This window comes from Aquarana catesbeiana, linkage group LG01 (genome assembly GCF_042186555.1).
Source record: "Aquarana catesbeiana isolate 2022-GZ linkage group LG01, ASM4218655v1, whole genome shotgun sequence".
Taxonomy (NCBI): Eukaryota; Metazoa; Chordata; class Amphibia; order Anura; family Ranidae; genus Aquarana; species Aquarana catesbeiana.
Window position 1 is genome coordinate 920672478 of NC_133324.1, and position 14608 is coordinate 920687085.

Here is a 14608-nt window from a genome sequence, read left to right on the forward strand (position 1 = left end):
CAGGCCTCACACCATGTTTTCTTTAGGGAAAAGTGGCTAAGACTAATTGGATGGGAAAAATGAGTTTCAGGTCCACATCCCTTGTACAACATGTAAAGAAAAGTTCCTCAAAAAAATGGGACTTTAAAAGGACCATGAACACTCAGAGAAAAATGTTTAGTAAAATTACAGTTTTTTCTTCATTAACATCATATCATAAAACACATAGTGACATTGAAGGCTGCAGCATAAAAAAGATGGAAGAAGCCCAAACCAACTGCCTACCAGACAGGTAAAATCCAACACATTTCGACATGCGAAGTGAGGTCTTCTATATAAAAATTATAATGATTGAATTGTTGTATATATTGTATAAAAATTACATATATAATCATTATATTTTGTTTCAACCTCATAGATTGTTAGTATTTTTATGGAAGCCTTTCAGCCCTCTCTCCATTTTTTTACTGAAGAAGACCCTCACTTCACAAGTCGAAACACGTTGGATTTTACCTGTCCTGGTTGGCAGTTGGTATGGGCTTCTTCCATCTTTTTTATGCTGCAACTTCATGTGTTTGTTCGATGTCACTATGTGTTTTATGATATGATGTTAATGAATAAAAACTGTATTTTTTACTAAACATTTGTCTCTGAGTGTTCATGGTCCCTCTAAAGTCCCGTTTTTTGAGGATGATTTCTTTAGCAGGTGACATGGGTTTGTTCCTACCTGTCCCAGTACTAGACTACAGAAACATTTTGAGGTTAATATTACAGAACACTAGTTATCCTCTACCAGTTCGCTAGCACAGCACATGCTCCTGCCCATAGGCACAAAAGGGAAACTCACTCACTCGCTTCTTTGTGGTCAGGCCGGGTCCCTGTGAGGTCTCCTTACCACAGAAGCCCTATTATGGGGACCCACTGCTGAAAGAGCCTGTGAAAACGCATCAAGCTACCCTTCCAACTAGAACCTTCCATCACCAGCTACCACCATCCCCATCCTGAACTGGCTGCTCTCCTTCTACACATATAGATGTTAAACTTTACCTTGTTTCTTCACAGGGCTTTTTTCTCAAACAATAGGTGCTGGAACTCACCACGACCCCCCAAAACCTCTCGCCCCACACACACCCTCCAAATCACATCAAATAGAGGGTGTGGTCATATTTCACAACAGTAGAAGGGTCTTAAAGGGGCATTAAATATCAGGATTGCATTACATACAGATACAGAGTTCATGGGGGTTACACACAGAGTACAAAGCTGTCACTTGTAAACACAGAAACCAGACTTCTGTGTTTACAAGTGATTGTGGTGAGCAGGCACCAAAGGGTCTGAGCCAGAGGTGGTGGAACTGAGTTCCTCTAGTTCCCCCTGAAAAAAAAGCCCTGTTTCTTCATCCTACTTATAATATGTTTTTTTTTATAGTGTAGCCTCTTTCTCTTTTTTTTGGGGGGGTGTTATGCAGTGGCGGCCATCCATTAGGGGCGCATGGGCGCCACCCCCCATCCATGCGTCTACATACAGGGGGCCAGAATCAAGGATTCCAATGGTGGGGGAGTGTTTTTTTGAAGCAGGTGATTACAGTCAGAGGCTGTAATAGGCTTCAAAAAAGGGTGGGCTCGGGGTGCAGAGCACTGCGCCCCGATCCCACCCAGTTATGTGACAATATCGAATGAATATTTGCTATCGCCACACTGATCCTCCTCCCGGTCAATCAGGAAGCGGGTCTTAAGACCCGTCACCCGATTGGCTGAGAGAACAAGTGATCCTATTGGATGTCTAGGAGGAGGGAGGAGCCGTACGACGGAAGCCGCCCAAGCCAAGAAGGAGAGGACACAGGAGCCACTGCCCACAACCCGCCCGTTGCCTGCCGCTGAGGAGGAGAGGACACAGGAGCTGCGCTGCCCATTCCCAAAGCTGATTAAACATATGGTTTTCCCTTAAGGGTGGGACTTTAAAGGCATGGACTAGGAGATACAAAATGTCATAAAAACTACAATGACTTTATTACAATTTTTTATCAAAAAAGAATACACAAAGTACGTATAGATATAAATCAGAAAAGATTCTGTACAATAAAGTTCCAAAGTGCATAGCATTACAGAGAAATCACATTGGGGTGTGAACATCTGACAGTAAAAATGCATACAGTGTTTTCCTACGCGTTACGGAGAAAATAACTCCTTCCTCAGGGATATTCTGATATGCATTTGTTTCTAAATGTGGCCGTCTAAAATATAAAAAGAACATATTTTCAGCAACAAAAAAGCATACTTCAGCAGCGTTTCTCCATCCATCCAATTGCAGCAGATAGATCCGAACAAAGTTAAGAGTAAAAAAGTATATCTATGTGCACTGCTTCATACTTACATGCAAAACAGACATCCACAGACAGCGGACCACACAGAAATGGCCGGATGGCCAAAAAGGTGCAGATATATAAAAACAGGAAAAGAGCTGGAGGCTATGGAATACGATAGAAAAATTCAAGTGAACTGCAGAAGTATTAAAATAATCATGATGATTTTAGCCATTCCAATAAGGTCAAAAACCTCACATATAGAGGTAAGCCTAGAGGTTAGGCAAAGCATACGTCCATGTTAGTACTGATGGGGATCTTCCCAAATGTGTTGGTTTATTTTGTATGGGCACATACTGTATCATACTTCAAAATAAATAATAATGAAAAGAATATAATGAGAATGTATATACCTTCAAAAAGTGCTGTGCATGTATGGGGAGAGGCAGAGTAAAATACAGACGCAGACTTCAGGGGAAATGCAGATTGAAATCCTCAGTTGCAAGAAATGGAGGGTGGCAGGGATATGTGCATCAGGGGTCCATATTGCAGATATATCTATCTGATAGCAGGGATCTATAGCAACCCAGAGAGACACATTTTCTCAGAGGAGCTGGTCTATGAACATAGGCGTGCACAGGGGGTGTGTGGTGAAGATTCCTCCTACTGCCTGGGCTTCCCGTCAGAAAGTGAAATAGCGGATAAAGTTCATGTGATTGTGCAAAAATAAACAGAAGATGTGCGTGATCCAAAAATCACCAGCGTGCTGCACCACCCAATGTAAGATGGACTCTTACCAGAGTTGCAGGACTCTATTACGGAGTCAAATGTGCTCAATATGGTTCATCATCAGCAAACAGCCATCACATATCCTCCAGGAACAGACAGTGTTCAGTGCTTCCAATATATTTCAATGGATGTAGGGCAAAGGATGTGCATTGTGGATATAAAATAAAGGAAACCTCCACATTTTTTATTATGCAAAACGGGATAAAAAATACTCACATCTCAGAAGATAAAAGCAAGTATGTAAAATCAATCCAAGGAGTATAGACCCTGCATGGAGATAGATATGTCGGTGTATACAGCAGGACAAGCGTGACAATGGCACATGCATAAGCTCCGCCCTACATGTTTTGTCACAACTGACGTCATCGGAGGCATGTGATAACTGTGTGTTGTGGATGAACAGGTAGCCACTCAGGACAAAGGAAAAACAACAAGAAAGGCGCCTCTTAGTAAACTGTATATTTAATGGTGTATAAGCATTAAAAACACTCACATTAAAAACTTAGATAGTCCGGCATGGGGAGCTCAGTATAGGCATACAGGATTGCGTCCTCCTCTGTCCACAGTCTTATTCCTCTATTGCTGACGGCTGGTCCGTGTGGCAGAAGCTTCCGGTATCAGTGATTGTCCAGAGCGAGGCTTGGGCACCGCCGAGTAGTCAATTGGGAGGCTGGGACGCTGGAACGCACATCCAAAGTATGTGCTGTACTGCCGTAAGGCGACGCGTTTCAGAGCATGCGCACTCGAGCGCGCTCCTTTCTCAAGCTAGGGAGAATACAAAATACTGCAGCCTATTTAAGTGCTCTAATGGCACCGCCACCTAATGGATATAGTTGTAATTGCATAAGGAATACAGGTAATTATACAAAAAAAGGGGGACAGGTAATATACAAAAAAGGGCCAAACGGAATGATCTATATGTTTATATTAAAGATTAGGTATTCGTATTGTATGCCTACTGGTTATTGGTTATAAAAGATTAATATGTATATAATGATTTAGATATTGTTATGCTTATTACCACCGCTTATGGCAAATATAGAATGGATTAAATGAATGAATTTAAATAAATACATCCATTTAAATAAACTATAGTGATTGGTCGGCTGGTGAGCTATATATTTATATAATTACCTAAATGGACTAGTAACATATAAGAATAAATAGTCTTCTTATGGGCACATTATGCATGATGGCACTATCTAATAAAAAATAAAAAATATATAATGAAAAATAAATAAAAAATTATTATTATGAAAAATAAATAAAGGATAAAATTAAAAATTGAATTAAAATATAAATTATAATTGGAACATATATATGTACTGAAGATATATATGTATATATGTTTTAAAATGTTTTAAAATAGTACTTTTCGTTAAAATGAACCTCAACTGCTAATGGAAGGGCATATTAAATATATTACGAGGGTATGGCAGAATTCTTATTTCATGGATATATGTTGATCAAATATTCACTCTGGGCCAGTATTATTATAAAATGGTGGATATCTCTAATTCTTCGTTAATTCCACCAGGATTTAGGGCGTCCAAAGAATAAATCCAGAAGGTTTCTCTTTCACATAATCTGTAAAATCTTTCAGCTATGGGTAGATTTTTTGGCATTTGTTCAATAACCCATACCTCGAGACCTTATAGCTGAAAGATTTTACAGATTATGTGAAAGAGAAACCTTCTGGATTTATTCTTTGGACGCCCTAAATCCTGGTGGAATTAACGAAGAATTAGAGATATCCACCATTTTATAATAATACTGGCCCAGAGTGAATATTTGATCAACATATATCCATGAAATAAGAATTCTGCCATACCCTCGTAATATATTTAATATGCCCTTCCATTAGCAGTTGAGGTTCATTTTAACGAAAAGTACTATTTTAAAACATTTTAAAACATATATACATATATATCTTCAGTACATATATATATGTTCCAATTATAATTTATATTTTAATTCAATTTTTAATTTTATCCTTTATTTATTTTTCATAATAATAATTTTTTATTTATTTTTCATTATATATTTTTTATTTTTTATTAGATAGTGCCATCATGCATAATGTGCCCATAAGAAGACTATTTATTCTTATATGTTACTAGTCCATTTAGGTAATTATATAAATATATAGCTCACCAGCCGACCAATCACTATAGTTTATTTAAATGGATGTATTTATTTAAATTCATTCATTTAATCCATTCTATATTTGCCATAAGCGGTGGTAATAAGCATAACAATATCTAAATCATTATATACATATTAATCTTTTATAACCAATAACCAGTAGGCATACAATACGAATACCTAATCTTTAATATAAACATATAGATCATTCCGTTTGGCCCTTTTTTGTATATTACCTGTGCCCCTTTTTTTGTATAATTACCTGTATTCCTTATGCAATTACAACTATATCCATTAGGTGGCGGTGCCATTAGAGCACTTAAATAGGCTGCAGTCTTTTGTATTCTCCCTAGCTTGAGAAAGGAGCGCGCTCGAGTGCGCATGCTCTGAAACGCGTCGCCTTACGGCAGTACAGCACATACTTTGGATGTGCGTTCCAGCGTCCCAGCCTCCCAATTGACTACTCGGCGGTGCCCAAGCCTCACTCTGGACAATCACTGATACCGGAAGCTTCTGCCACACGGACCAGCCGTCAGCAATAGAGGAATAAGACTGTGGACAGAGGAGGACGCAATCCTGTATGCCTATACTGAGCTCCCCATGCCGGACTATCTAAGTTTTTAATGTGAGTGTTTTTAATGCTTATACACCATTAAATATACAGTTTACTAAGAGGCGCCTTTCTTGTTGTTTTTCCTTTGCATACTTGGAGCGGCTTCACCTCCCATCAAAAGGCTGCCCTATCTATAGACTGTTTGCATCTCACAAAGAGCGCATTGCTCAAAAGGACATTTTTATAGCAACAATTGTATATAACACGAACCATGTAACCTGCGCTATTTGTTTGTTTATTTGTATAGCCACTCAGGACAGAACACTTCCCATTCATTCACTGCCCCGTGCAGCTGAGGCTGCAAATAAAGGGATGTGTGTTTGAGCTTTGGGGTGCACACCCTAATGCAATAGGCTGCGCACACCTATGTCTATGAACAATAGACAAAACAGACGCAGCAAAAACCAAGTAAGCCAAGAGGGATATAAGTGTAACAAATAAGATTTAAACTCTCATCAAAGAGAGAGAAGAAACTGCCAAAAATGTACTTCACCTGGAGTCCTGTATATTAAGTGTGTTGCCTCATCCGCAGTCATTGCACTAATGCTGCACTGTTAGCATTGATATTAAATAGCAGTGGTGCGCCCCAAACCCTGCCTATAGGACAGGTGTGAGTGATAACAATCACCCACACCCATCGTACCGCTAAGAACACGGAACACCCCCAGAGCGGAGGAGGACAGGACACCCGCAACCCACCCACTGCCTGCCGCTGAAGCCAAGAAGGAGAGGACACAGGAGCCTCTGCCCGCAACCCAGCCGCTGCCCCCTGCTGAGGAGGAGAGGACACAGGAGCTGCGCTGCCCATCCCTAAAGCCGAGGAGGACAGGAAACCCGCAACTCATCCGCTGCCTGCCGCTGAAGCCAAGGAGGAAAGGACACAAAAGCCTCTGCCCGAAACCCACCCGCTGTCTGTAGGAGTCCGCAACATGGCCGCCTAGATGGGGTAAGTGCCGGGGGGGAGTTGGGTGTCGCCAACTGACCGACCAGAGGGGGCTGGTTGTTTGCCACCCCTCCCAAAAAAAACAGCCACCACTGGTGTGGCTCGGGGGTTAAATTTCAGCACCATTAGAGGCAACCCCGAGCCACACTTGGGATTGCATTGCAGGATCCTGGTGAGGTATACTTACCTTGTCCCCAGGATCCTGCGAAGTCCCCCCGTGCTGTCCGTGAGCTCTGTCCTCTGTGTGCCGGGCTCCGTTCCCTCACGGAGGCGGAGCCTGGCGGCAAATTCAAGAAATGTAAAAATCATAACACATACAGTACAGTGTAATCTTACAGATTTCAGTACTGTATGAAATTATTTCACATCCCTTTTGTCCTTAGTGCTTTGTCCAGTGCCCTGCATGCAGTTTTATATTATATATACTGTTCTTTCTGCCTGGAAACTGGAGATCGTCCATAGAAACCAAAAAGTGTTCCTTTATGTCAAAAGTGGTTTTAGATCAGCTAGAAAACAGCGATAGTAACTTAGAACACTTGCAGAATTGAGCGATAGTGAATCGTAGGAAAATTCATTTTATTATTATTATATTATTACTTTTATAATTATTTATATTTATTTATTATAGTATAATTTATGATTTTGTGTTTCAAACTTTATCATACCCGGGATATCTACTAGACTCTTGTTTGGACAGATTGAAGTGTGTTATTGCTAAGAATTACAGGCCTACAATATAAAACGCCAAATTTCTATTCAAAATAATTGTACCGCTTTGAGACGCAAAAATCTGACATAATCATCCCACCAGGGAGGCTACTAGAGATCCAAATGAATGTTGCAGCAAAGTCCATTTGCAGGGGCCCCTGAGGACGATCATGATTAAGCGTTCGTCTTAGTGTCAGAGACCTGAAAACAAGATCTGCGATGACGAGGAGACCCTTTAGTTATTGTCAAAACCAGCCTGAAATGCAGCTTTTGCCAGCAGAAACTGTGGTGTGGCACTGGAACTCAATGACAGCCTACCCTCTCTATGTTCGGTCCTTAGTATTGTCTTATCTGTCATGCGACCAAACCTTCAGTTATCAGAAGTGGCCTAACCTGACTCTAGCCTATGCTGGTTATTGAGCCCTGACTAAAACTAGCTATAGAATTGCAGACTACAAGGGACAGGGTTAGCTATATTAACTGGAGGTGCATATAAACTCTATTGCAATAAATAGGATCATCTACTAATATACAGAACTAATTATCTTGCACTATGCATGTAAGATAATAGCAATGGGACAGAGATACTGTAAGTCTGTCACACGGATATAAATATACACTCAAGAAGCTATTGGCTGTTACAGATAAACTATTAGAACATAGGAATAGTTGCCTAATAGTCTCTGCTTCTGGTCTGGGTGATAAGTGGTTGATAAGTGGAAGGGGCAGCAGTAGCAGCAGTAGCAGTCCCTGTGTGTAAGAGGTTATGCGGGTCAGTTCTCTGACTGCCTCTCTCTCTTTCTGACCCACAGAGAAAAGAAGCAATGTCCGTAAATGATTTCTGTAAACGTTAAAGTGATTGTAAAGGATTGTTTTTTATTTTAAAAAAATAACAAACATATCATACTTACCTCCACTGTGCAGCTCGTTTTGCAGAGTGGCCCCGAACATCCTCTTCTGGGGTCTCTTGCGGCTCTACCGAGGGGGTTACCTTGTGGGCGCGCTCCCGTGTCCAGCATTTGCGTCCACAGACACAAATGCCTGACTCGACCCCGCCCCCCGGCGTCCACATCATTGGATTTGATTGACAGAAGCGGGAGCCAATGGCTGAGCTGCTATCAGTCTATCCAATCAAGAGCCAGGACCTCGTGGAGAGAGGGACAGCCTGTCCATGCCGAGGAGATGAAGGGGCTCAGGTAAGTAAAACGGGGGGCTGGGGGGGCAGTGACTGCCAGGTGTTTTTTCACCTTAATGCATAGGATGCATTAAGGTGAAAAGACATGAAGGTTTACAACCCCTTTAAGCAGCAGAGCTAGTTACAGAGAGTAGAGGGCAACAGATCCCTACAACATCATACACTGTAAGAGCACCAAACACGTATCTATTCAGTGACCAGACAAGACTCTTTTGAATAACCTGTGCTTTTTTACTGAAGACCAAATCTGGACATGAATACAGTACATTGCATCAACACAGTCCGGTACAGAGGATTTCTTGCTGTAACAGTGCCTTACACAGGCAGTATGAGTACTTGCAGTAGGGCTTTAGCTGTAACAAGGAGTAAACTGTGGCAGTGGTGCATGTACTTTTAGCTTTGATGCTTCCCATTCACTTGCCTAACAGTCTCTGTACACTTTCTCAACTCCAGGTCCCGTCTCAGGTTGGTAATGTCTAAGTATTGTCTGTGCTGGCCCAGCTCCTCAACCCCTACCTTCACCTCTCCACGTAACCTTTTATATAACTTTTATGAGTGAAGGAGAATTCTGTAGAATGTCACTTGAGTGACAACCCATTGGGGTTGATTTACTAAAGGCAAATAGGCTGTGCACCTTGCAAGTGCAGTTGCGCTCATTTTCCCCAAAGCTTAGTAAATGCGATGAAGCTCTGCTGATTTTTATCATTCAATCATGTGCAAGCAAATTGCTTTTTTATTATTTTCCTTGCAGCTGATTGGGTATTAGACTTGTGCACAACGGAAAAATTTGTTTAGTTTCGGTTCGTTGTCATTCGTAAAATTCATAATTTCTTTCCGTTATATTCGTTATGTTACGTTAATACGTTTTAGGATAATTCATTATTATTCGTAGAGTGTCGATATTCGTTATACTGAATCTCGAATCATGTCGAATTCATTCGTTATATGCGCTATAATTTCTTTCGTATTCGTTGACATTCGATATTTTATGTGTGTATAATGATTTGTGATAATGATTCGTAGTTTGGAAAGTCGTTTGTTTATTGAATCTATTAACACACACACTGACTATATCTCTTCTCCTCTGCTCATATACAATACAAAACCCTTCTCACTCACTTCTCAGGAATGCACTTTGCCAGTAATCCAACCTCCAGCACAAAATTAATCAGCTGATTGGACTGTAAGATTTACTTTGAGCTGACCTTTTGTTTCATTATATCTTTAATGAATTACCGAATCATGTCCAATTCATTCGTTATATCCGCTATAATTTCTTTCGTATTCGTTGAAATTCATTATTTTTTTATTCGGACATTCGAATACATCCGAATGTCCGAAAGATGCAAAATTCGGCCGAATTTCGATTCATTACGAAACGAATTGCACAAGCCTGATGGGTATTCTTTACAAAGGGAATAGTTACCACATTACAGGAAAATGAGTGCAACTGCACTTGCCAAGTGCACAGACTATGGGGTTGATTTACTAAAGTAACAATTTCCCAATTTCCCTTTGGGATTAATAAAGTATTCTGTAGTCAGTCAAAGCAATTAGACAAGAACAGTTGCTCCAGAGCTTAGTAAATGAGCAGAAGCTCTGCTGACTTTCATCATCCAATCATGTGCAAGCAAAAATGCAATTTTTTTTATTTCCCTTGCATGTGAATGGTTGTTCACACTCACGAGGGAACACACATAACCCCTTAATCGCCCCCTAGTGTTAACCCCTTGCCTGCCAGTGACATTTACACTGTAATCAGTGCGTTTTTATAGCTCTGATCGCTGTTTAAATGTCAATGGTCCCAAAAATGTGTCAAAGGTGTTCGATCTGTCTGCCCCAATGTCACAGTACTAAAAATTGCAGAACACCATCATTACTAATAAAAAATAAATAAAATAATAAAAATGCCATAAATCTTTCCCACAGATTGTAGATGCTATAACTTTTGCGCAAACCAATCAGTATACATTTATTGCGATTTCTCTTACCAAAAATATGTAGAAGAATGTATATCAGCCTAAACTGATGAAGAAATTAGCTTTTTAAAAACATTTTTGGGGATATTTATTATAGCAAAAAGTAAAAAAGATGTTTTTTTTTTTTTTCAAAATTGTCGCTATTTTTTTGTTAATAGTGCAAAAAATAAAAACCGCAGAGGTGATCAAATACCACCAAAAGAAAGCTCTATTTGTGGGGAAAAAAAAGGCGTCAATTTTGTTTGGGTACAGCATTGCATGACTGTCAGTTAAAGACGCAGTGCCGTATCGCAAAAAATGGCCTGCCATTAAGCAGCCAAATCTTCCGGTCTGTAAGTGGTCAAAAAATAATTTTAGGCCTGAAGATTACACAAAACCCACAAATATATATTTTCTGACAGCAGACACCCTAGATAATAAAATAGTGGTAGTTGCAAATTTTTATGTCACACGATATTACCGCAAAGGTCTAGGATATGCAAAGTTTCAGTAAAAAAAAAAAAACACACTAACGTGAATTTTGGGGCAAGCAAAAGCAATAAATTACCCACATTTTTGGTAAAATAAAAAAGACAAGGTTGCACTGAGTAAATAGATACCCAACAAAACCTTAAATTTATGTGCGCCCGTGAAATGCCGACAAACTTCAGTACCCTATATTTTCTATAGGCGACTCTTCAAAAGCCCCCTATAGGTATCAGTTTAGTGTTATGGAGGAGGTCTTGGGTTAGAATTATTGCTTTCACTCTGGTGTATGTGGCGATATGTAACGTGTATATCGCAATCGACGTTTTCACGCGTAGGCGCCCCGACGCATGCGTTTACGTTCGTGCATGTGTATATGTGGGGGTGGAGGAGGCCTCAAAAAAATAATTTTGGGGGGGGGATTTTATGTGCTTGGGTGTAACTTTTTTTTGTTGCAAAAAAAAAAAAAAAAAAATATATATATATATATATATATATATATATATATATATATATATATATATATATATATATATATTTTTTTTTTTTTTTTAACTTTAATTTTTTCTTCATCACATCAGGCGGACAAACAGCCACCGGATTGTGCGTGATACCCCCCCATACGATGTACAGACCTGGCTGCGAAAGGGTTAAATGTCTACACAAGGGAGGCTTTTACAGGTTAGTGACATGCATACCATTCATTAACCACTTCCCGCAAAAGGTACGTCATATGATGTCCTTGACTTTGTGCGGGTATATCTGAATGATGGGTGCAGCTACAGGCATCATTCAGATATTGCCTTTTTCAGCGGGCGATTCCCTTCACTATAAGAATGATCATAGTGGCTTTTCCACCGCTTGATCGTTCTTACGGGCGGCGAGAGGGGACCCCCCCACACTGCCCTCCGGTGCGTCTACCGACTCACCGCTTCCATTGGTGAGTCGGAGACAGGATCCTCCGGCCCCGAATGGTGACCATAGAGATTTCCAGTGGACCAGATGGCTGGGCGCGATGTTATGATGCTGGGCGCGATGTTATGACTTCACGCCCGGCCTCTGCATTCAAAAAAATGGCGCCACCTCGGCTGGGAATCTGAGATCGTTTTTTTAATTTTTTTATTTCAGGTTTCCCGGCCTAGAAGTGAGATGTGGGGTCCCATATCTCACTGTAAAGAGGGCCGATCATGCCATATTCCTATTACAAGGGATGTTTACAGTCCTTGTGATAGGTATAAAAGTGATCAAATTTTTTTTTAAAGTGTCAAACTAATAAAAAAAAAGTAAAATTAACAATAATTTTTTTTTTTTAACCACTTTCCGACCGCCTCACGCAGATATACTATGGCAGAAGGGCACGTACAAGCAGATTAACGTACCTGTACATTGCCCTTTAAGAGGCAGTTCGCGGGCGCGCATGCGCCCGCCTGCCAGGAGCTCTGTGACCGCGATCATGGGTCCCGCGGACCCGATGTCAGCGGGGATACCCGCGATCGTCTCACGGTGAGGAAGAACGGGGAGATTCTAATGTAAACAAGCATCTCCCTGTTCTTCCTATTGACACTGTCACTGATGTCTGCTCCCTGTGATCGGGAGCGGCGATCAGTGTACTGTAACACACAGCCCCTCCCCCCCTCACAGTTAGATAGAAACACTCCCTAGGACACACTTAACCCCTACAGCGCCACCTAGTGGTTAACTCCTTCACTTCCAGTGACATTTTTACAGTAATCAATGCAATTTTTTAGCATTGATCGCTGTATTAATGCCAATGGTCCAAAAAATGTGTCAAAATTGTCCTATGTAACTGCCATAATGTCGCAGTCCCGATAAAAATTGCTGATCGCCGCCATTACTAATTAAAAAAAAAAAATTATCAATAAAAATGCCATAAAACTATTCCCGTATTTTGTAGACGCTATAACCTTTGCAAAAACCAATCAATAAACGCTTATTGCAATTTTTTTTACCAAAAATATGTAGAAGAATACGTATCGGCCTAAACTGAGGAAAAAAATAAAATTTTAAATATTTTTTGAGGATATTTATTATAGCAAAAAGTAAAAAATAATGCGTTTTTTTTCAAAATTGTCGCAATTTTTTTGTTTATAGTGCAAAAAATAAAAACCGCAGAGGTGATCAAATACCACCAAAAGAAAGCTCTAATTGTGGGGAAAAAACGGACATCAATTTTGTTTGGGAGCCACGTCGCACAACCGCGCAATTGTCAGTTAAAGCGACGCAGTGCCGAATTGCAAAAAGTGCTCTGGTCAGGAAGGGGGTAAATTCTTCCGGGGGTGAAGTGGTTAAATCGCCCTTGTTCCCGTGTGCTAGCACAAGTCAGCGCATACGTAAGTCCCGCCCACATATGAAAACGGTGTTCAAACCACGCATGTGAGGTAGCGCTGCGAACGTCAGAGCGAGAGCAATAATTCTAGCCCTAGACCTCCTCTGTAACTCAAAACATGTAACCAGTAAAAAATTTTAAAGCGTCGCCTATGGGGATTTTTAAGTACTGAAGTTTTTGGTGCCATTCCACGAGCGTGTGCAATTTTGAAGCGTGACATGTTAGGTTTCTTTTTACTCTGCGTAACTTTATCTTTCACATTATGCAAAAAAATTGGGCTAACTTTAATGTGTTTTTTTTTTTTAAAGCATGAAACAGGTTTTTTTCCCAAAAAAGTGTTCGAAAAATTGCTGCGCAAATACCGTGCAAGATAAAAAGTAGCCATTGTATTCTCTAGGGTCTTTGCTAAAAAAATATATATATATAAGGTTTAGGGGTTATATGTAATTTTTCTAGCAAAAAAATTATGCATTTTATGCCCCGTACACACGGTCGGACATTGATCGGACATTCCGACAACAAAATCCATGGATTTTTTCCGACGGATGTTGGCTCAAACTTGTCTTGCATACACACGGTCACACAAAGTTGTCGGAAAATCCGATCATTCTGAATGCAGTGACGTAAAACACGTACGGCGGGACTATAAACGGGGTAGTAGCCAATAGCTTTTATCTCTTTATTTATTCTGAGCATGCGTGGCACTTTGTCCGTCGGATTTGTGTACACACGATCGGAAATTCCGCCAACGGATTTTGTTGTTGGAAAATTTTATAGCCTGCTCTCAAACTTTGTGTGTCGGAAAATCCGATGGAAAATGTGTGATGGAGCCTACACACGGTCGGAATTTCCGACAACAAGGTCCTATCACGCATTTTCTGTCGGAAAATCCGACCGTGTGTACGGGGCATTACATGTAGTTGGGAAATGTCAGAATTGGCCTGGATGGGAAGTGGTTAAATGTACATATAATCTTATGGGAAGATTTTTGTTGAAATGAATGGTGTGGTGACAGGGTCTCTTTAACAAAATATTTTAGGCAATGGCCAATAAATCGGCTACAATATAAAAGCTATAGAACAAATGTTTTTTACAAGCACGCTCAAAGTGCCGACAGCTCCTGCTACCGAATGCCAAAACGGC